Source organism: Salvelinus namaycush, chromosome 40 (assembly GCF_016432855.1).
Source record: "Salvelinus namaycush isolate Seneca chromosome 40, SaNama_1.0, whole genome shotgun sequence".
NCBI lineage: Eukaryota > Metazoa > Chordata > Actinopteri > Salmoniformes > Salmonidae > Salvelinus > Salvelinus namaycush.
The window spans coordinates 22,449,815-22,472,455 of NC_052346.1; the positions used below are offsets into that span (position 1 = coordinate 22,449,815).

The 22,641-nt window shown below is 39.6% G+C and overlaps 1 pseudogene; it reads right to left on the bottom strand.

The window, feature by feature from the left end:
• Positions 1 to 1,139: 1,139 nt before the first annotated feature.
• LOC120033494 lies at positions 1,140 to 9,338 on the bottom strand (annotated as a pseudogene).
• Positions 9,339 to 22,641: the final 13,303 nt, after the last annotated feature.

The following is a 22,641-nucleotide window of genomic DNA, read 5'->3' on the forward strand; positions in this document are numbered from 1 at the left end:
GATCCCAAATTTTAAAAGGAATAAGCATGCGCAACCTAAAATCCCCAGTCAGGCCACCATCACGAATGTTTTGGTTGCGGGTTTCCTCGTTGCTGATATAGAACTCCACGTAGCCACATGGAAGTCCATTCTTTCTTTGTATTTTCACCCTGTGAAATATTCTTCCTGAGGAGTCAGGGGCACCTTCCCAACGGGTCTCGTAGCCCGTGAACAAGCTATACCCCTTGGTGATAAGGCTCAGTTCGGGACACACCCTTGCGAAAAACCATCCAGTCTTCAAGCCCGTAGTCCACTCCTAAAGTCTGGTCTGTATATTCTTCTCCTTCGGCTACCGTATAGAGGTTCACTCTACAGGCCAGGTAATCAAACCGATACCCCCATTGATGTCCATTAGACATCAGCACTTGACCTTTCAGCGCAGTTGCAGGCGGTATTTGGGTTCTATACACACTTAGAAACCGCTTTTTTGGCGCATCGTATATTGTGGCTTGATACTTGGCCCTTTCTCTATGTTTCAACCGAGGTCCTGCTTCCGTTGTTACAGTCATCACTGCTTTGCCACTGATCACAAAATCCATGCTGATTTTAAAAATCTTGTTTAGTGTTCTGGGGCCGCATGTCTTGTTCTGGGTTTTATGTATAAGGTGTCTGCCAACCCCAATACCCCAGGACATTCGTGTTTCATAGACAACAACCCTAAGGGCAATAAAATAGGGGGTGGGGGTTCATACTCTTCGAAATGTTCATCTCCCCAGTTCAAAGAGGTCCCTAGACATCAATCATCATGACAACTTTAAAGGCATTATATAAATATTGTCTCACTCACTAAGGCATGAGAATAGGAACAGGAAGCCCATATCTGGGCATAACCACGTGATCACTTCCCGCCAGGATGTCCTGATTGGATGCCCAAATATGGGCATGCACACGTCATCCGGACATAGGGTCATAAATCAAACGTTTGACGTGTGCCGTCTACTTTATTCTCTCTCACACCAAAACTGACAAGGTGCACACTGATCAGTAAAGAGAGGCTAACATTCTATAACGCTCCCTTTCCTCTGCACAGTTCTCTCACAGTGAGAAACTATAGGATTACAATAGTGTTCTACACTTTCTTCATTTGATCCAATTCAGGCCACTGCATTAAGCTGAATTCCCTGTCATGTTCTTAGAATCAGTTCTGGACAAGCCTTGTGGCATAATCCTGCTGAAAAAAATCTATTTGCAGATGGATACACTGCCACCATGAAGGGATGCACCTGATTGGCAATGATCTTTACACAAACGTTGCTCCACTTTTATCAAGGGGCCCAATATGTGGCATGAAAACACACCATCATACCACCACCACCACCAGCATGCAATGTTGTACTCGTGGTTTCCTCCCATCAGCGTGAAACAGCAGGAACAGCGATTCATCAGACCAGGCAATGTTTTTTAAATTCTCCAGTGTTTTCATTCCTTAGCCCACTGCAACATCTTGTTTTCTACTGAAAGCTAATGGGGATCCAAAATAAATACAACAACAACTACATCATTAAGGATTATAGTTTTCACCTGGGTTCAGCTGGTCAGTCTATGTCATGAAAAGAGTAGGTGTCCTTAATGTTTTGCAAAATCAGTGTATGTTGTGTCTACCAGCTCATTCCCACAGAAAACTGCAGAGGGAATCAGTACCACCCAGTCACCCATCAGAATCCATTGTGAGACGCCCCACAGATGATATTCAACCCTAAAAGCAAATTCAAGGTAATCTCAATATCTTTACAGTAGAAGCTAACAAAACTCACCAAAACTGACAAGTGGCTAACATTCTATAACACTCCCTTTCCTCTGCATTGTTCTCTCACAGTGAGAAACTATAGGATTACAATAGTGTTCTACACTTTCTTCATTTGATCCAATTCAACGTTGCCAATTATTTAATGACATGAGAATTAAGTGGAGTGTCTAATCTTAGCTGGTCAGAGAACTGATGAGGCTTCTCTCCTTTATGTAAACATTGGTGTCTTTTTTAAATGTCCCAATCTGTAGAATCTCTTCTCACAGTCAGTGCAGTGATAAGGCTTCTCTCAAGTGTCTATCCGTTAGTGTGTTTTTACATTGCCCAATCGGGAAAAACTATTGCCACATTGAGAGCAGAAGTAAGGCTTCTCTCCTTTGTCTTTTCTCTAATGACCTTTAAGCTCAGCTGGTGTTTTAACATTTTCTACAGTCAGATCAGTGGTAAGGCTCCTCTCTTGTGTTTCCCTTGGTGTCTTTTTAAATGGCACATTTAAGAGAAACTCTTTCCACAGTCAGAGCAGGAGTAAGGCTTCTCCAGTGTGTGTATATGTTCAGATCGTTTTAAGGTGTCCGGACGAGAGAAACTTGCCCTACAGTCAGAAAAGGAGTAAGGCTTCTCTCTTTTGTGTATACGTTCATATTGTTTTAAGTTACCCAGTTGAAAGAAACTCTTGCCACAGTCAGAGCAGAAGTAAGGCTTCTATCCTGTGTGTATACGTTCATGTTTTTTTAAGGTGTCCAGTCGAGAGAAACTCGCCCCACAGTCAGAGCAGGAGTAAGGCTTCTCTCCTGTGTGTATACGTTCATGGTTCTTTAAGGTACCCAGGCGAGAGAAACTCCTTCCACAGTCAGAGCAGGAGTAAGGCTTCTCTCCTGTGTGTAAACGTTCATGTGTTTTTAGGTGGCCCAGTTGAGAGAAACTCCTTCCACAGTCAGAGCAGGAGTAAGGCTTCTCTCCTGTGTGTATATGTTCATGTCGTTTTAAGTTGCCCAGTTCAGAGAAACTCGCCCCACAGTCAGAGCAGGAGTAAGGCTTCTCTCCTGTGTGTGTTCTCTGATGAACTTTTAGCCCAGTTGATGTTGTGAAGCATTTTCCACATTTAGAGCAGGAGTAAGGCTTCTCTCCTGTGTGTATACGTTCATGTTGTTTTAAGGTGCCCAGTTGAGAGAAACTCTTTCCACAGTCAGAGCAGGAGTAAGGCTTCTCTCCTGTGTGTGTTCTCTGATGAACTTTTAGCCCAGTTGATGTTGTGAAGCATTTTCCACATTTAGAGCAGGAGTAAGGCTTCTCTCCAGTGTGTATACGTACATGACGTTTTAGGTGGCCCAGGTGAGAGAAACTCCTTCCACAGTCAGAGCAGGAGTAAGGCTTCTCTCCTGTGTGTATACGTTCATGTTGTTTTAGGTGGCTTGGTCGAGAGAAACTCTTTCCACAGTCAGAGCAGGAGTAAGGCTTCTCTCCTGTGTGTATACGTTCATGTTGTTTAAATTTACCCAGTTCAGAGAAACTCTTTCCACAGTCAGAGCGGGAGAAATGCTTCTCTCCTCTGTGTGTTCTATGATGAACTTTTAGCGCAGTTGATGTTTTGAAGCATTTTCCACATTCAGAGCAGGAGTAAAGCTTTTCTCCTGTGTGTATTTTTAGGTGTATTTTTAGCTTTGATAGAAATGGGAAAATCTCCTCACAATGTGAGCAGTGGTAAGACCTCTTTGCTCTGTGATCTTCCTGCTGATGCTCTCTGGATGTAGAGAATGTCTCAACATGGTCTCCTGTGTGAACAATATCAGAACAACCAGTCAATTGGTGTGATATACATGTCAATCAAATGTATTTTATGAAGCTCTTTTTACATAAGTTGTAACAAAGTCCTTTACAGAAACCAACCGAAATCCCCAAAGAGCAAGCAATGCAGATGCAGAAGCACAGTGGCCACGAAAAACTCCCTAGAAAGCAGGAACCTTGGAAGAAACAGAGAGGAACCAGGCTCAAAGGGGATTTCTTTCTCAGGTTTTTGCCTGCCATATGAGTTCTGTTATACTCACAGACATCATTCAAACTGTTTTAGAAACTTCGGAGTGTTTTCTATCCAATACTAATAATAATATGCATATATTAGCAACTGGGACTGGGTACCTTTTCATCCAATCTACTCAATACTGCCCCTGCAGCAATAAGAAGTTAACTTCTTGAGAATACAGTTTTTTTTTTTTCAACTTCGACATTTTGCCTCTCCAAATTAAACTGCCTCTTATTCAATTATTGCTCTTACTATATGCATATTAATGATACTATTGGATAGAAAACAATCTCTAGTTTCTAAAACCGTTTCAATTTTGTCTCTGAGTGAAACAGAAGTCATTTGACAGCACTTTCCCTGACCAGGAAGTAGAATGCAAGATGTCTATGCTTGCTTCAACGCTCTGCCTATATATGGTCATGCCACGTATGACCCGAAACACACTTCATACGCCATCCTCTGGGTGTCAAGAGGACGTCAGAGGAGAAATTTTGTGTTTATCTTGTTCTGACGTGAAATAAGACCTATTTCCTTGGCGTGACCGCCCACTTCCGGTTCTCTGAATCGCGCGACTTGGAGGTGCGATTGCCTTCTGTTGTGCGTCCATTACGGATGAAAACTATCTCCGTCTCGAATTTTGTTTGATACATGTGACCATATCATCGTAATGTATGTTTTTTCAATATCCTGTTAGGGCTGCAAGCCCGATACCGGGACACCTCTGACAACATCCAGCTCAAGTGCATGGCGCGAAATTCAAAATCTATTTTTTTTAAAATATTTAACTTTCACACATTAACAAGTCCAATACAGCATTTGAAAGATAAACATCTTGTCAATCCAGCCAACATGTCCGATTTTTTAAATGTTTTACAGAGAAAACACCACATATATTTATGTTAGCTCACCACCAAATAAAAAAGAGGACAGACATTTTTCACAGCACAAGTAGGATGAAGTAGCATGCACAAGCCAACCTAACTAACCTAAAACCAACCTAAATAACCTAGAAAAAACTACCTCAGATGACAGTCCTATAACATGTTACACAATAAATCTGTTTTGTTCAAAAAAATTGCATATTTTAGCTATAAATCAGTTTTACATTCATGCTACCATCATAGCTACAGTCAGAAATCGCACGGGAGTAGCCAGAGAAAATACAGACACCAACGTCAACTACTAATTACACATCAGAAAACATTTCAGAGAAATATATGGTGGATAGCTAATGAAAGACAAAGATCTTGTGAATAAAGCCAATATTTCAGATTTTTAAAATGTTTTACAGCGAAAACACCACATATATTTATGTTAGCTCACCACCAAATACAAAAGACAGACAGACATTTTTCACAGCAACGGTAGCATGCAAGTAGCATGCACAAAGCTAACCAAACTAACCTAGAACCAACCTAAATAACCTAGAACCAACCTAAATAACCTAGAAAAAACTCCCTCAGATGACAGTCCTATAACATGTTACACAATAAATCTATGTTTTGTTTGAAGAATTTGCATATTTTAGCTATAAATCAGTTTTACATTACTGCTACCATCTTAGCCACCATCAAAGCTACAGTCAGAAATCGCATGGCAGTAGCCAGAGAAAATACAGACACCAACGTCAACTACTAATTACACATCAGAAAACATTTCAGAAAAATATATGGTGGATAGCTAATGAAAGAGAAAGATCTTGTGAATACAGACAATATTTCCGATTTATCAAGTGTTTTACAGCGAAAACACAATATATCGTTATATTAGCTTACTACAATAGCTAACACACAGCAGCATTGATTCTAGTCAAACGCTAGCGATAGCACAGTTCGACAGATATATGAAAAAGCATCCCAAATTGGGTCCTTATCTTTGTTGATTTTCCATCAGAATGTTCTCCAAAGGGTCCTTTGTTCAGATCCGTCTTCATTTGGACCCAGAACGAACGATGTCCCTCTTGAATTAGCATGGCACACTGGCCATGCCGTGCTAACCTCTCCGTCTTGACAAAATTCTTGCGTCGCATCACGTCTAAAGTCCAGAATAAATTTCAATAATATAATTAAAGTATATTGAAAAAACATACTTTAGGATGATATTGTGACATGTATCAAAAAAAATCGAAGCTGGAGGTCATATTCACCTATAACGAGGGTTTTCCAGGAGCGCAGTCCAGTTCCTACTTCGCGCCCAGAAAAAAAAAATTAAGTGCGCACTTCTGACTCCAAGATGTTCTTTTCAGTCCCTGACAGAGATAATCAACTAATTTCTTCTCTCACTTCCGCTTGACACCCAGGGGAAGGCGTGTGACGTGTTTGTACAGTCCTAAGTGCCAAGGCCTTTTATAGAGAGTATCTTGAAGAGAGACAGCTTCTTGGAAAAGTCACTTCCAGATAGAAAATGGGCTGTAAAAAGAGTTATGCTTCACTTAGAGAAATAATTAAACCTGTTTTAGAAACTAGACAGTGTTTTCTATCCAAATAGTAATAATAATATGCATATTGTACGAGCAAGAATTGAGTACGAGGCCGTTTGAAATGGCCACCTCTTTCCAGGTTACTCACTGCTGATACTCACTGCTGATATTTGAGCCATAAGAGGATATAGTTTAATCAGATTATTTGAATTTTTTCGGGAGTTTTGCGGTGTTCCGTTCTCTGATTTTATTTTCGTTTGAGAGATCCGTGCCACTCGACCAGTACCAATGCTAAATGAAGTGGGAAAGGTACCATTCTGAATGGAAAGAACGACTCATCTGGACTAAGGACACCTTGATCAACATTCTGATGAAAGATCAGCAAAAGTAAGACCCAATTTACGATGTTATTTCATATATCTGTCGTGCATGTGAACTGGTCGTGGGCGCCCAGCTGGTTCTGGCTGGCGTGGCTATGCTAATTTAGCGCTACATTTTGTTTTCGCTATAAAACATTGAATAAATCTGAAACATTGTTTGGATTCACCAGATGTTGGGCTTTCAATATCTGTACGCTGTGTATTTTTTCTGAAATGTTTTAAGATGAGTAATTAGTTATATGACGTTGGTCTCTGTAATTATTCTGGCTGCTTCGGCACTATTTCAGATTGCAGCTGCAATGTAGGACTGTGATTTATACCTGAGAAATGCACATTTAAAAAAGAAAAAACCTATGCTATACCATAAATATGCTATCAGACTGTCACCTTATGAAGTTGTTTCTTGGTTAGTGGCTATATATATCTTTATTTAGTCGAATTAGTGATAGCTACTGACGCAGGAAAAAACTGTTGGAGTAAAAAAAATGGTGTCTTTTGCTAACGTGGTTAGCTAATAGATTTACATAGTGTCTTCCCTGTAAAACATTTTAAAAATCAGAAATGATGCCTGGATTCACAAGATCTGTATCTTTCATTTGGTGTCTTGAACTTGTGATTTAATGATATTTAGATGCTACAATTTACTTGTGACGCTATGCTAGCTATGCTACTCAGTGGGGGGCGGGTGGGGGGTGCTCCCGGATCCGGGTTGGTGACTAGTGAAAGGTTAATGGATGTTTCCTAGCATGGTATGACATGTTCTTTCGATATTAGACAGTTTAAACGTGCCATTACATACCTGTAGTAATACATGGAAACGGACAAAAAGGTTATCTTCTTCACAACAGTTCTGGCGTTTCTTTATACTGAAGAATGTTGTGTGCCTGCCCTGAACTTCCTGCACTTCCACAGTGCAGCCACAGGTAGAACAATGAGACAGATATTTCAAAAGATGTATAAATATGAAGCATCCGCTTAGCAGTGGGAGAAGATGGAACGAGATGGATTTTGGCCGACATTCTGCAAATGTTGTAATCTATGAAACATCTGATCTTAACCTGTCTAGCCCCGGGGTTCCGCTAGCGGAAGCCCCCCCCCCACATTCCACTGAAAAGGCAGCGCGCGAAATTCAAAAATATTTTTTTGAAATATTTAACTTTCACACATTAACAAGTCCAATACAGCAAATGAAAGATAAACATCTTGTGAATCCAGCCAACATGTCCGATTTTTTAAATGTTTTACAGCGAAAACACCACGTATATTTATGTTAGCTCACCACCAAATACAAAAAAGCACACACATTTCTTTCACAGCACAGGTAGCTTGCACAAAACCCCCAAATAGAGATAGAATTAATCACTAACCTTTGAAATTCTTCATCAGATGAGTCATATAACATCATGTTACACAATACATTTATGTTTTGTTCGATAATGTGCATATATATAAAAAACATCTCAAAGTTGAGAAACGGAAACAGGATTCACATGAGCTCAATGTCGAGTATCATAGCAAAAAGTCTGAATACCTATGTAAATAAGGTATTTGTTTGTTTTATATAAATGTGAAAATATTTTTAAAAACCTGTATTTGCTTTGTCATTATGGGTCATTGTGTGTAGATTGATAAGGAACATTGTTTATTTAATCAATTTTAGAATAAGGCTGTAACATAACAAAACGTGGAAAAGGTCAAGGGGTCTAAAAACTTTCCAAATGGGAGAGGGGATACCGCGTCAGTTGTACAACTGAATGCATTCAACTGAAATGTGTCTTCCGAATCAGAGAGGTGCGGAGGGCTGCCATAATCGACATCCACGTCTTCGGCGCCCGGGGAACAGTGGGTTAACTGCCTTGCTCAGAGGCAGAACAGATTATTACCTTGTCTTCGGGGATTCGATCCAGCAACCTTTCGGTTACTGTCCCAATGCTCTAACCACTAGGCTACCTGTACGTATTCACAGAAGTAGGCTGTGCAATACAAAAGGAGAATAAAACTATTCTAACAGTATCTCATAAATCAAGAAAATTATGACCCATATCATCCTCCACTCACTACCACAAGGGTTAGAAACTACACAGACTCATTTCATATAACTTTAAAACACTGTCAGTTTGTCTACTTCACTTCATCAATCTACTCTGAACACTCCAGATAGCCCAGTTAATAAAACAAATGCTGGCAATACTGGTGTCAAACCATACAAGTCTCAGTACCATGAAATAACATCTACCTTCTCATGGAAACAGTTCATCATGAAACAGTTCTACTGCAACTTTTCATACACAGTGAGAAGTTGGAATGAAAAACAAACTTAGTTAGATAGAACCCTGCTCTTACCATGATTAACAGATTTCCCAATCTTCTCCTCCCCTTCTTCATCTTTAATGTTGGCATTTAGCTCCAGTGTTTGACTGCAGTCCTCCAGCTTCACTGATGCCATCTCTGGATCCTGCAGTGCAAACTGGGCTCCACTGTCACAATCAGGACCCAGTGACTGTAGGTTTGGACTCAGTGTGGAAGGAGAGAGGCAGGCTGGGTTTGTCCTCTCTGTTGATGTTACCGGCCTCATACCTGAGTTGGCAAGTAGTAGAGGAGAAACGGACGCAAAAGTTATTCTCTTGATAGTTCTGGCACTTTCTTTATTCTCTATTAAATATATTATATTTGTTCTTGTTCAATTATCTAATTCAGTGGTTGACTTGGACTGAAATAGTTGCCCATACTCATTGTGGGTGCTGGTACTGTTTATATTTAGGTGCAGGAGCCCCACAATACTTTTGAGCTAATACTTAACATGTAGTAGATAAATGCATACAAGACTCAAAAACCATTTAGTACAAGTTTACAGTTAGTTTTTGCCAGCACCATGTACTATTTTCCTTAACCCTCTTCACGGTATTATTCCAATCAAAAAACAATTGTATTTCCGTTCACACCATAGTATCGTTTATAGACAGAAACTGAATGTGTCAATATTTTACACATGTAGAAACTGATAATCATTACATTTAGCTTCAAAACAGTAGTGCGACCTTAAAATTGTCTCTGCTGCACCCACACTGCCTGCACCGAAGTCCGTTGAAGCATAGTGGGCGCCGCCATTTTACCAGCTCGTGAATTTTTCCTTCCATGGACCTCTACGGACAATTTCTTCGACCTCATGGCTTGGTTTTCGCCCTGACACAGGGCTGGGCGATGTGGGCAAAATATCACAACATGGTATTTTCACATTTTTGGCGGTATTTTATGTTTTTGATTAATAAAAGGTCTACATTTGCTTTATGAGTGGTGCGTGACCCTAGGGTGGCAACACTTATATTCAAAAAAATGTTCAATGGGACTTTCTCCATTCTGATTGTTTTATAGTGTTCAATTCAACTTCAACCTAAAATAATTTCCTGCACTCATTTGAGATAATTTACACACTGGGCAAAGATACTAGTGCTTATTTTTAACCAAATGTTGCAATTGCAATTTAGATCAAAACACCAAGGTGATCTTTTGGAATCATGGAAATAGAATGATTATTCTAATTCTATAGTCTATAAATAGTGGGCACTTCTACCTTCTCATTGAAACAGTTCATCATGAAACAGTTCTACTGCAACTTTTCATACACAGTGGGAAGTTGGAACGAAAAACACAAACTTAGAACCTGCTCTTACCATGAGATTTTCCAATCTTCTCCTCCTCTTCTTCATCTTTAATGTTGACATTCAGCTCCAGTGTTTGACTGCAGTCTTCCAGCTTCACTGATGCCATCTCTGGATCCTGCAGTGCAAACTGGGCTCCACTGTCACAATCAGGACCCAGTGACTGTAGGTTTGGACTCGGTGCAGAAGGAGAGAGGAGGGCTGGGTTTGTCCTCACTGTTGATGTTACCGGCCTCATACCTGAGTCGGCAAGTAGTAGAAGAGAAACAGACACAAAAGTTATTTTCTTGCCAGTTCTGGCACCTTCTTTATTCTCTAAAAATATATTATATTTCTTTTTGTTCAATTATCTAATTCAGTGCTTGACTTGGACTGAAATAGGTGCTGGTACTGTTTATATTTAGGTGCAGGAGCTCCACAATACTGTTGAGCTAATATTCTATAAAGAGGAACATGAGCTCAAACAGGAGAAATTTGAGGTGAACTCTTGTCCAAGTCAAGAACGGATCTCATTTCAATAGATCAGGTAGGTGAGTATTGACAACAAAACATTATTGCATTAACATTAAAACACAACGGACACACAACGTTAAGATCACTTAATATATAGATTTCCTAAATTCACATAAAATGACTCAAAAACCATGAAGTACAAGGTTAGTTTGTTTCAGGCAGCACTATGTATTATTTTCCTGAAGAACCGCGTCTTCGTTGTTTCAATCAAAAACCAGTAGTATTTCCGTTCACACCATACTCAAATGTATAGATAAAGATAGAAACAACTACATGTGTCTGAATATTAGTACACATGTAGAAAACCAATAAGCATTACATTCAGCTTCAAAACAGTAGCGCAACCGTAAAATGGTCTGCACCCACACTGCCTGCACTTTAGTCCGTTGACCCAGTCCGAGGCGGCGCCGCCATTTTACCAGCGTGTGAATTTTACACAAAACCGATAACATGCAGCTCAGAAATCTCAAATAAATGGATTCTTTATGAAAATTAACATGAGCAGAATATGTACATCCACTAAGACAAACCCAACGTCTCTAGTTACGTGACTTGTAAAATAGTATAACGTCACCACGTTCTTCACTCGGTTTGACACAAATATCACATCAAACCTTTACCAAACGTGATAATAATTTAATGGATTTGTTACCTAGCATGGAATGACATGTTTTTTCGAAATTAGAAAATGTAAACGTGCTATTATGTACCTGTAGTAATAAAAGGAAACTGGCACAAAAGATACCTTCTTGACTGCACAGTTCTGGCGCTTTTTTATTCTGAAGAATGGTGCGCGCCTGTCGGGAACTTCCTGTTCCCCCACTAACACCGTCCGTGCATTGCGGGATCCTTGGGCTGGCCTTACCCTGTTACATGAGAAGGGGGTAGCTGCTGCTGCTCCCAAATGTATTACTTGGGTCTCGGGACGATTGGGGCTACTCTCTGGCAGATGATTAAACGGGCGTCTGTATATAATTAACATTTCATTATTTATTTGTCCATATTTTTTCATTGTTTCCGTGATTTAAAAAAAATTCAATTAACATTTAAATTAAATTATTTTAGAGTCCGGTTTAAGTTGTATTTTATTATTTTGATACTTTGTACATGGCAGCTGATAAACATTAACGCAGCAGTCGCAGTGCGAACTGCATTGCTACAGATGCTAGTTCGATGCCAGTGCCGGCCGTGACCAGGAGACCCATGTGGCGACGCACGATTGGCCCAGCGTCATCTGAGTTAGGGGAGGGTTTGGAAGGCCAGGATGTCCTTGTCCCATACAGCATTTCCTCTGACGTTATTTTTTGGGGGTGGAGGGGTATAATTTGTATGCATACAATGTATAATAGTAATATTTAAAATTACTGTCTGGTAATTTTTTATACATTTATTTCAATTTGCATCTGGCCGCATCTGGGGGGATTCTGGTAAGATGCCAGCAAAGCTGGCTCAATTCCGGTAGATGGAAACAGCCTGATGTACTTGGGCCGATTCTTGGCAGTCATTAATTCTGATACCGGGCCGAGTCAATCAGTTCCGGCCCACCGGAAGAGGGCCGCTTCTGGGCCTATTCCTCATTGCCAAGTTGCTATATATTGGCAGGAACTGGAACAAGCTGTGATACACGTCGATCCAGACCTCCCCAAACAGGCTCAATGGGGGACATGTCTCGTGAGTATGCAGACCATGGAAGAATTGGGACATTTTCAACTTCCAGGGATTGTGTACAGATCCTTCTGTGGATGAATGGCAGGACGATGGGCCTCGGGATCTTGTCATGGTATCTCTGTGCATTCAAATTACCATTGATAAAATGCAATTGCGTTCGTTGTCTCCCATACCATAACCCGATGCTAGCATGGAGTACTTTGTAGACAACAGCAAACCGCTCCCGACACAACACCCTACACGTGGTCTGCAATTGAGAGGCTTGTTGGGCATACCGCTAAATTCTCAAAAACAACTTGGAGGCGGCCTATGGTAGAGAAATGAACATTAAATTATCTGGTAGCAGTTATGGTGCACAATCCTGCAGTCAGCATGCCAATTGCATGCTCTCTCAAAACTTGAGACATCTGTTGCATTGGGTTGTGTGACATAACTGCACATTTTAGTGGCATTTTCGTTTTATATTTGTTAGGGATCCCCATTAGCTGCTGCCAAGATGTAACAGTATAACTTCAACCGTCCCCTTGCCCCGACACGGGCGCGAACCAGGGACCTTCTGCACACATCAACAACAGTCACCCACGAAGCGTCGTTACCCATCGCTCCACAAAAGCCGCGGCCCTTGCAGAGCAAGGGGCAACACTACTTCTAGGTTTCAGAGCAAGTGACGTAACTGATTGAAACGCTACGAGCGCGTACCCGCTAACTAGCTAGCCATTTCATATCCGTTACAAAGGCAGCACCTTCTCAGCTACTCTTGTCCCCAGCACAAGGTGCACCTGTGTAATGATGATCATGCAATTTAATCAGCTTCTTGATATGCCACACCTGTCAGGTGGGCGGATTATCTTGGCAAAGGAGAAATGCTCACTAATAGGGATGTAAACAAATTTGTGCACAACATTTGAGAGAAATAAGCTTTGTGTGTGTATGGAACATTTATGGGATGAAACATGGGACACTTTACATGTCGCGTTTATATTTTTGTTCAGTACATACAGTATAAAAAATAAATAATACAAACTAAAATCAGCCTGCTTTTCTGTTCTAATCAGGTTCCTACACAGGCTCAGAAGGATCCTCTAAGGCTGGAACATTTTCTGGCGACAGTAGTCTGTGAAGTCTTGGAGGCCCAAAAACTTCTCAGCTGTAGATATAATTATGTCCAGGAAGCTTGGCCCCAGTGATGTACTGGGCCGTTCGCACTACCCTCTGTAGTGCCTTGCGGTCGGAGGCCGAGCATTGCCATAACAGGCAATGATGCAATAGGTTTTGTCATGCCTGCTTCATGGCTGTTTTGGTGTGCTTGGACCATGTTAGTTTGTTGGTGATATGGACACCAAGGAACTTGAAGCTCTCAACCTGCACCACTGCAGCCCCGTCGATGAGAATGGGGGCGTGCTCAGTCCTCTTTTTCCTGTAGTCCACAATCATCTCCTTTGTCTTGATCACGAAGCATTTTCTTCACAATAAGTGTATCCAGATCACTTGATTGACGTACAACATTTGCAACTGGTTGCGTTGCATCCACCACCATATCTTCTTCAGAACTGTGGCTCCTTGCCCCTCTTCACTGCCTCCACATGGCAGATTTGCTGAACAGTCCTGATCCTTGACACCTCAACCTCTTTCACCCTAACAGGGCACTCTGGGAATTCGGGAATATGATCCCTACCACAGTTGCAACATTTTACATTCAAACTCTTCAATGCCCCTCAAAAATGAAATGCTAATTAGCTGCTAATGTAGCGTTGTTCATCTCCGCGTCTACCGCTTCATAGTAATGTAAGTTATGTAAATTACTTGAATATGGCTTATTGTGAGGTCAATAACTATGTGCAATGAAACCTTGTTTTCATTCAAACCAATTATAGCCCTAGCTCTAGTTTTCCTCATCTTCAGGTTCTCAAACTGAACAGGACATCAGTCGTCCGCGTGCACAGATATTTATATATAAAGTCTATTTATCTCAAATCAATGTCACGTGGTTAATCAAAATTATAATCTAAAATAATTGCCAAAACTAGCTTACATAAAGCCAACAAATAAAAACAATCGCAGCCTGCAGGTAGAAAATATCCTGATGAAATAAATATCATATGAATCAAATTGGCTACACATGGCCTGTCTGCAAGAAACTTGAAACATTGTATCAACTATTAATTTGGTCTGGCCTGTGCTAGCAAACTTGCAACATTGTATAAAATATTTTGGGCCCTCAGTTTCCCATGACAGCGAGCTCCAGACAGACAGACAGACAGCTGTAGGGATATTTTGCACAAAGGATAAGAAGTCATTAGGTAGGCCTGTTTTATGACGTTTCCACCGGATCAGAGCATGACAGTTTTGGTGGTTATCAAAAGAGAGAGAGCTAGATATTTTCAAATAGGCTACATAGAGGAACTATTATCATTCTCAATGGATGTAGAAACAGACTTCACATACTTGCTGTTTGAGCTGAACATTTTTATATTTGAGAAACACCACAGTGACGGTGAGTGAAGACAATCAGAAATAGTATCAGATCCCCAAATGGGCACATTTATAGGCCTTCATTTACACAGAGGCCAGCTAGCCTATAGGACTACTTCAATGAGTAATCAGGTGTGTGTCCTTACTCAACATTGACAGGAGCACACTAAACAAAACACAATGAATAAATTGACAACTCCTAAATGGAATGAAATACACCAAAACTTTTCTCACAAGTGTAGCCTAGGTTGTGTGCTCTGCAAACAATGTGTCCACTCCTACAATGACAATGGTAAGACTGTAATAATAATATATTGAATGCATTACCGTAACCAAACAAACATTGTAGATTAGAAATGATGGGAAATAACAGTAGGCTAAATGTACTACTGGTGATAGTAGACAGACAATGGACTAGTCCACTCAGACAGCTGTGAATCAGAAAGATGGCTTGTGTGCCATACATTTTTTTATATATACTGTATGTATTTTTGCCACTGCTTGACTAAAAAAAGCTTGGTTGACCAACAGCCTATCTATCGACCAAACAATCTACCAGTTGACTAAAAGGGGTCTCAGTCCTAAAAGCTTTTTAACAGTCAAAGGCAAAAAGGATGAAAATTATTAGTATTTTCATCCTTCTCTCACTATTACAAGGTTTAATAACTACACAGACTCATTTCATAGAACTTCAAAACACTGGCAGTTTGTCTACTTCACTTCTTTAGTCTCCTCTCTGATCACTCCAGACAGCCCAGTTGCTCAGGGATGTGTTGTCAGAATTACAGAATTCAACCTATCAATAGACTGGTTCATAACTTAAGGAGGTCTAATTTACAGATAGATAGAATCTGCTCTTACCATGAATAACAGATTTCCCAATCTTCTCCTCCTCTTCTTCATCTTTAATGATGACATTCAGCTCCAGTGTTTGACTGCAGTCTTCCAGCTTCACTGATGCCATCTCTGGATCCTGCAGTGCAAACTGGGCTCCACTGTCACAATCAGGACCCAGTGACTGTAGGTTTGGACTCTGTGTGGAAGGAGAGAGGCAGACTGGGTTTGTCCTCACTGTTGATGTTACCGGCCTCAGACTTGACCTGAGTCGGCCAGTAGTAATAAAGAGAAACGGACACAAAAGTTAGTTTTGACAGTTATGGCACTTTATTCTCAAAAAATATATTACATCAGGTCGCTAAACATTGACAACAAACCAAGTGATATTTCCCATTAGACAAAGTGCACACCTTAAAGTACACAACGTAAGTGCACATAACCTACAGTAGATTTCATGAATTCATGAATGCTAGTATTAGTACTGCTAGCAGTATTTTAGACAAATACTATTATAATAGCTCTCTAGTCTGTTTTATAAATGTGCAATAAGCATAAAACACAATTATATAAAAGTATTGGCAACTCGTTCTCATTCTGAGAAATAAGGTAGGCCACTTGATTTTAACATCTGAATAAAGTGGACAGGCTAACAAGCTTTTCAAACAGTTGGAGACAGAATGGTGTGTTCATAACAATTCAACTGTTCTACCTTGTTATCTAACAAATAGATCCAAGTTGACTAAACTTGAAATATAAAAATTAGCTGGCTAATCACTAGCACGTGGGCTTGAGAGATTGTTGATGAGACAGACCGGTGTTCATTTTCTATAGGCTAATAATGCCTGCTACAATAAGTTAGTCCATTTTTAACAAAGGGTCATTTTCATAGACAGAATTGAAAGCCAGATCAGTGATTATTGCAACAACAAAAAAGCAGGTTAAACTATTTTGATAAAATAATAAATTATTAGTGGGTGTTATGGTTGTGGATGGCTTATATTTAGCTTAGGTATAACTTCACAAACCCTGAATTCATTAGATTATTGCTGACTGTTTGAAATGCAGTGTATTCAAACTTTAATTTTACATCGCTTATTTAGAGAAAAACTACGTTGAGATATATATGGTGAATCGCCTAGAAGTTTAAAAACTCAAGATAAAGCTGTATGATTTTTTTGTCCATATCGCCCAGCCCTAATGGAGTACATTAGAGTAAAGTAAAATACAATACTTTATACTGTACTATGCTCTGTACTGTTGTACTATACTGTACTGATTTAAACTTTACTTTTTTTCCCTGTACTCTGCTGTAGTACTTTCCAATCTTGTGAAATTAGCTATGTTTCCAATAGAGATATTTTTTGTCACCATTTTGAAAAAGTTGAAATAGAAAATAGATTTCCATTTAACCATCTTGTGTGGATAAAAACAGCTGGACGTAATGAGTCTTAACTGACTTGCCTAATTAAATTAAAGTTAAATTAAAGGTCTCACAGCTGCTTATGCTGACAAAACATGTTAGAGAATAGGTTTAGCTTTGTGATGCTCATTTCAACTTCCTGTCTTGTTCAGCTTCAGATAAACACTAAATATTTCACTTAAAATATGTTTTTTTTTTGTAATTCATTATACAAGAGAATTAGAGTTTGACCAGTACAAATTCATGTACAAACTTTATTTTTCATTGGAAGATCAATTAAGCTGGCTTCAATGGAGCTGTCCAAACATATTCATCATCAATGACTAAAATAACTAATCTAGTTTTAAAATAAAATGTAATAAACATTTTTTTTTATTGATGTACAGGCTGTAGTAAAAATTGTCTCCCTCCCAACTAATGGTGAAAACTGATCATCACACCATCTCTATCTGATACATGTAGTGTCTGCCAGCTCATTACCACAGAAAACTGCAGAGGGAAGCAGTACCACCCAGTCAACCATCAGACTACATTGTGAGACGTCTCACAGAAGATATTCAACCCTAAGGGCAAATCCAAGGTCATCTTAATATCTTTACAGTAGAAACGAACAAAACACACCAAAACTGACCAGGTGAATAGGTGATCAGTAAAGTAAAGAGAGGCTAACATTCTATAACACTCCCTTTCCTCTGAACAGTTCTCTCACAGTGAGAAAGAATAGGATTACAGTAAATTGTGCTACGATTTATTGAGAATTAAATGATGGAATGATTTTAATCTTAGCTAGTCAGAGAACAGATGAGGATTCTCACATTTATATATGTCGGTGTCCTTTTAAGTTGCTCTGCTGAGAGAAACTCTCCCACAGTCAGAACAGGAGTAGGGCTTCTCTCCAGTGTTGAATTATGAACTGTCAGATCCCTTGATATTTTGCAGCTCTTCCCACAGTCAGAGCAGGGATACAGACTCTCTCCTGTGTGTATTTGTAGGTGTATTTTTAGCTTTGATAGTGTTAAAAATAAAAATGCAATTGCAACCTTTTTGCAATAAGGAATTGAGATCAAAAGCTCAAGAGAAGTTTAAGAGAGTGTTTAATACCAAGGATACAGTCAGCCGAGTGCATGCATTTCGAAAGCTCACAACACATTTTATACTCTTCCCTTATAGGCGTCACCTCCCCAGCTATACATTTTATGGCCCCAATGAGTTGCCCTCTTTTCCCCTGTGGAATGTCCATGGTCCTCTCTTTGTTTAGCCAGATGTCAGAATCACAACCCGTCCATCTTCTGTTCTGGGCCTGACCCTGCTCTCTGATCCTAGGCAATTTCCTCTTCTCTGATTGGGTCAACATTTCTAAATGAGCATCCACACAGTTTCATGTCCTAAACTCCATTAATACAGTTTCATGTCCTAAACTCCATTAATACTCACAGTAGTCATTCACTAAACAGGATACACACTAACTACAGTTTAACTTGAAACATGTTACATTTTAATAGAATCCATCAGTTCTAAATGTTCCGTTGCCATGCAACACTATTACCCCTTGCTTGCTAGCTAGCCAACTACAATTAACAGTCACATCAAACCATGCAGCTAGAATAACAGCAAAGTAACTGCTTTTAATTTCATTTGACCTGTTTTTAAATGGACATTTCTTTGTATATATCGATAAAGATTTTGACTGGCTGAGACAAGATGTCAGACTCTCCTTACACGTTAATAATCAATAGGATAGTGCATAAGCTAAGCAGGGTTGGTCCTGGTCAGTCCCTGGATGGGAGACCAGGTGCTGCTGGAAGTGGTGTTGGAGGGCCAGTAGGAGGCACTCTTTCCTCTGGTCTAAACAAAGATCCCAATGCCCCAGGGCAGTGATTGGGGACACTGCTCTGTGTAGGGTGCCGTCTTTCGGATGGGACGTTAAACGGGTGTCCTGACTCTCTGAGGTCATTAAAGATCCCATGGCACTTATCGTAAGAGTAGGGGTGTTAACCCCGGTGTCCTGGCTAAATTCCCAATCTGGCCCTCAACCATCACGGTCGCCTAATAATCCCCAGTTTATAATTGGCTCATTCATCCCCCTCCTCTCCCCTGTAACTATTCCCCAGGTCGTTGCTGCAAATGAGAACGTGTTCTCAGTCAACTTACCTGGTAAAATAACGGTAAAATAAATAAATAAATATCGAATTTCAATATTGAAACAATGTTGCAAATGTTAAACATTTTAACATCAGCAGTTGCCACAAAGTGCTTTACAGAAACCCAGACTAAAACCCCAAAGAGCAATCAGTGCAAATGTAGAAAGGACAGTGGCTAGGAAAAACTCCCTAGAAGGCAGGAAGCTAGGAAGAAACCTAGAGAGGAGCTAGATTACAGGGGTGGCCAGTACTCGTCCAAACATTAGTAGTGAATTTCATACAAGTTGGTCACCTCACTTAAATTGAGGTGCAGGAGGCTCACCTCACGAAGCAGACATTTTGGTAATTGTGCTTAATTGTAAACAAACACACGTGACTAGTTCAAACCGTTGTTTTGCGAAACTAGTACCCGTAAGCTTCATAATGAAAACTCTTCATTATGAAAAACATCTAACAGGCGAAATTATGAAAGCGATGTATTTTATCTATTACCCGGTGCACAAGTTGACTACAGGTATTTATACAAAAAGTACAAATATTCAATCCCCAAAAAACGTCAGTTAGCAGAATGCTAACAAGTACTAATGAATCCTCAAAGAGAGCACTAGCAAATGCTAATGAACGCATTGCGAACAATTTGTACAGTTTCTGACCTAAACTATACAGGTAACTCAAAAACGCTACTTACAGTTTGTTGCACGAACAAAACGAATATTATCCAGGAGGGGATTATCTGCTGTTACCTAACGAATGTTTGATTTTGGAAGAAGATAACCACTTAGCTAACTAGCTACTAAATTAGCAAAGCAAATGCACAACTGCAGAGCATTTAGCACATTGTAGATGGTTAACACAATAGTTATAAGACATCTAGCTGGCAAACATTTAGTTGTGAATTCCATACTGTAATTATATGGCGCATGCTGCACAACAGCAACTGACTCACAAGGTTCCGGTCTCTTCTCGTTGTGTTCTTGTAAACAAACACCACATGACTGGGGGACTACCGTAAACTACATAATAATGTGACAGATGAAATTAAGAAAGATAGTAAACCCAAGGGATGTCACATGCTGCGGACTCACCTGACTGATCATAGCTATACGCCCAGTGTTGTGACAAAGTCACCCAAAGAAGTTTGTATCAGATTAGATAAAACACTAGCATATAACAAGAGACTATTCTTTAAGCAGTAAAACACGGGATAGCATGACTAATTATGTAATTTTCCACTACAGGTCTCTCACTTAATCTGAGTCGGCCAGTAAAGAGAATAAAGAGAAACGGACACAAAAGTTATTCTTGACAGTTCTGGCACTTTCTTTATTCTCAAAAAATATAATATGTTTTCTTGTTCAATTATCTAATTTTAATAGATCAGGTAGCTAAGCATTGACAACAAAACATTCATTCACACTATAAAATTAGGCTACACAACGTAAGTAAACTTAACCTATAGTAGATTTCCCAAATTCACATAAATGCATAAATGACAAAAACAGATAGTACATGGTTGCAGTTTGTTTTAGGCAGCACTATGTACTATTTGTAAATGTCTCGATGCTACCGCACGGCAAGCGGTACCGGAGCGCCAAGTCTAGATCCAAAAGGCTCCTTAACAGCTTCTACCCCCAAGCCATAAGTTTGCTGAACAATTAATGAAATTGCCACCTGTATCATTTGCGTTGACACCTAGTCAACCATTACGCAATACATTTTATCACAAAGGACAATTTTAGGACTCATCATTGTAGTCTGTATAAAAATGTATGATGGATCTCTCTGTCTTTAAGAAGAGAGCTGCATTCTCATTTATTTACAAAGCAATTTTACAGAAACTCCCTTCAAATGTAACTTAATTATGTTAAGAATCAGAAGTTACCAAACCCGTTGACAGGAATGGATAACACTAGAGATCCCTCCAGTCTCCACAGATTTGAGAAAATCTGCGTTTTGTTTTTTTTTGCCCCTAATTTGTGGAACAATCTGCAGAGTTCACTGCAGTTAGATGTACTGGTGCCACTCAGGCAGTTTACATTATTGATTGAGGACCTCTATGTAGTTGAATGTGATTGCTTTTATTAAATATGTTTATTTTGTTATTGTGTGCTGAATTATATTGTTTTATACACATATACAGTACCAGTCAAAAGTTTGGACACACCTACTCCTTCAAGGGTTTTTCTTTATTTTTACTATTTTCTACATTGTAGAATAATAGTTAAGACATCACACCTATGAAATAACACATGCGGATTCATGTAGTAACCCAAACAGTGTTAAAATCAAACATTTCTTTATATTTTACATTCTTCAAAGTAGCCACACTTTGCCTTGATGACAGCTTTGCACACTCTTGGCATCATCATGCACAATTGCCAATCGTCGGCTGGAGTGGTGTAAAGCTAGCCATTGGACTGTGGAGCAGTGGAAATGCGTTCTCTGGAATGATGAATCATGGGTTCACCATCTACAGCCCGACGGACAAATCTGGGTTTGGAGGATGCCAGAGAACGCTGACTGCCCCAATGCAGTGCCAACTACATTTTGGTGGAGGAGAAATAATGGTCTGGGGCTGTTGTTCATGGTTCGGGCTAGGCCCCTTAGCTCCAGTGAAGGGAAATCGTAACACTACAGCATACAATGACATTGTAGATGATTCTGTTCTTCCAACTTTGTGACAAGTTTTGTAGAAGGCCCTTTCCTCTTTCCAGAAATGGTTAGTTGAGATTGGTGTGGAAGAACTTGACTGGCCCGCACAGAGCCTTGATCTCAACCCCATTGAACACCTTTGGGATAAATTGGTCTGTTCTATATCTTCAATCAAATTAAACATGTACTACTGTGACATTAAAATGTTTAATGGTATTTTTCATCAGTTGTTTAATATGAAATGTCATTTCCACCACACTCTGTCAATACCACAACGCCAAGTCATTACCATCACGGTACATATTTTTGTGGCAAAACTGATATAAATTATTATTCCCATATGTGAACCTTTTATACTTGTTAAGATAATTTCTAAAGTAATGTAACATATTACGATTTTGACATGGTAAATACATGTTTCTGAGTTTAATAAAGGCATATTTGGACATTTAGACATGACAATGATGAATACATATAATTAAGAAAACTTCCAAATAGTAAAACAAAATAGTTTTTTAATGTGAAATGTTATATAAAACACTCTCGGTACAATTTCTGTAATTTCCTTTTCAACTAAAATAGCTAATTTTATGACATGGTGGTAATGACATTTCCCTATAGGTATTTGGAGAAACCGATAAAAATATTTATATTCTTAAATAGTTTGATCTCAG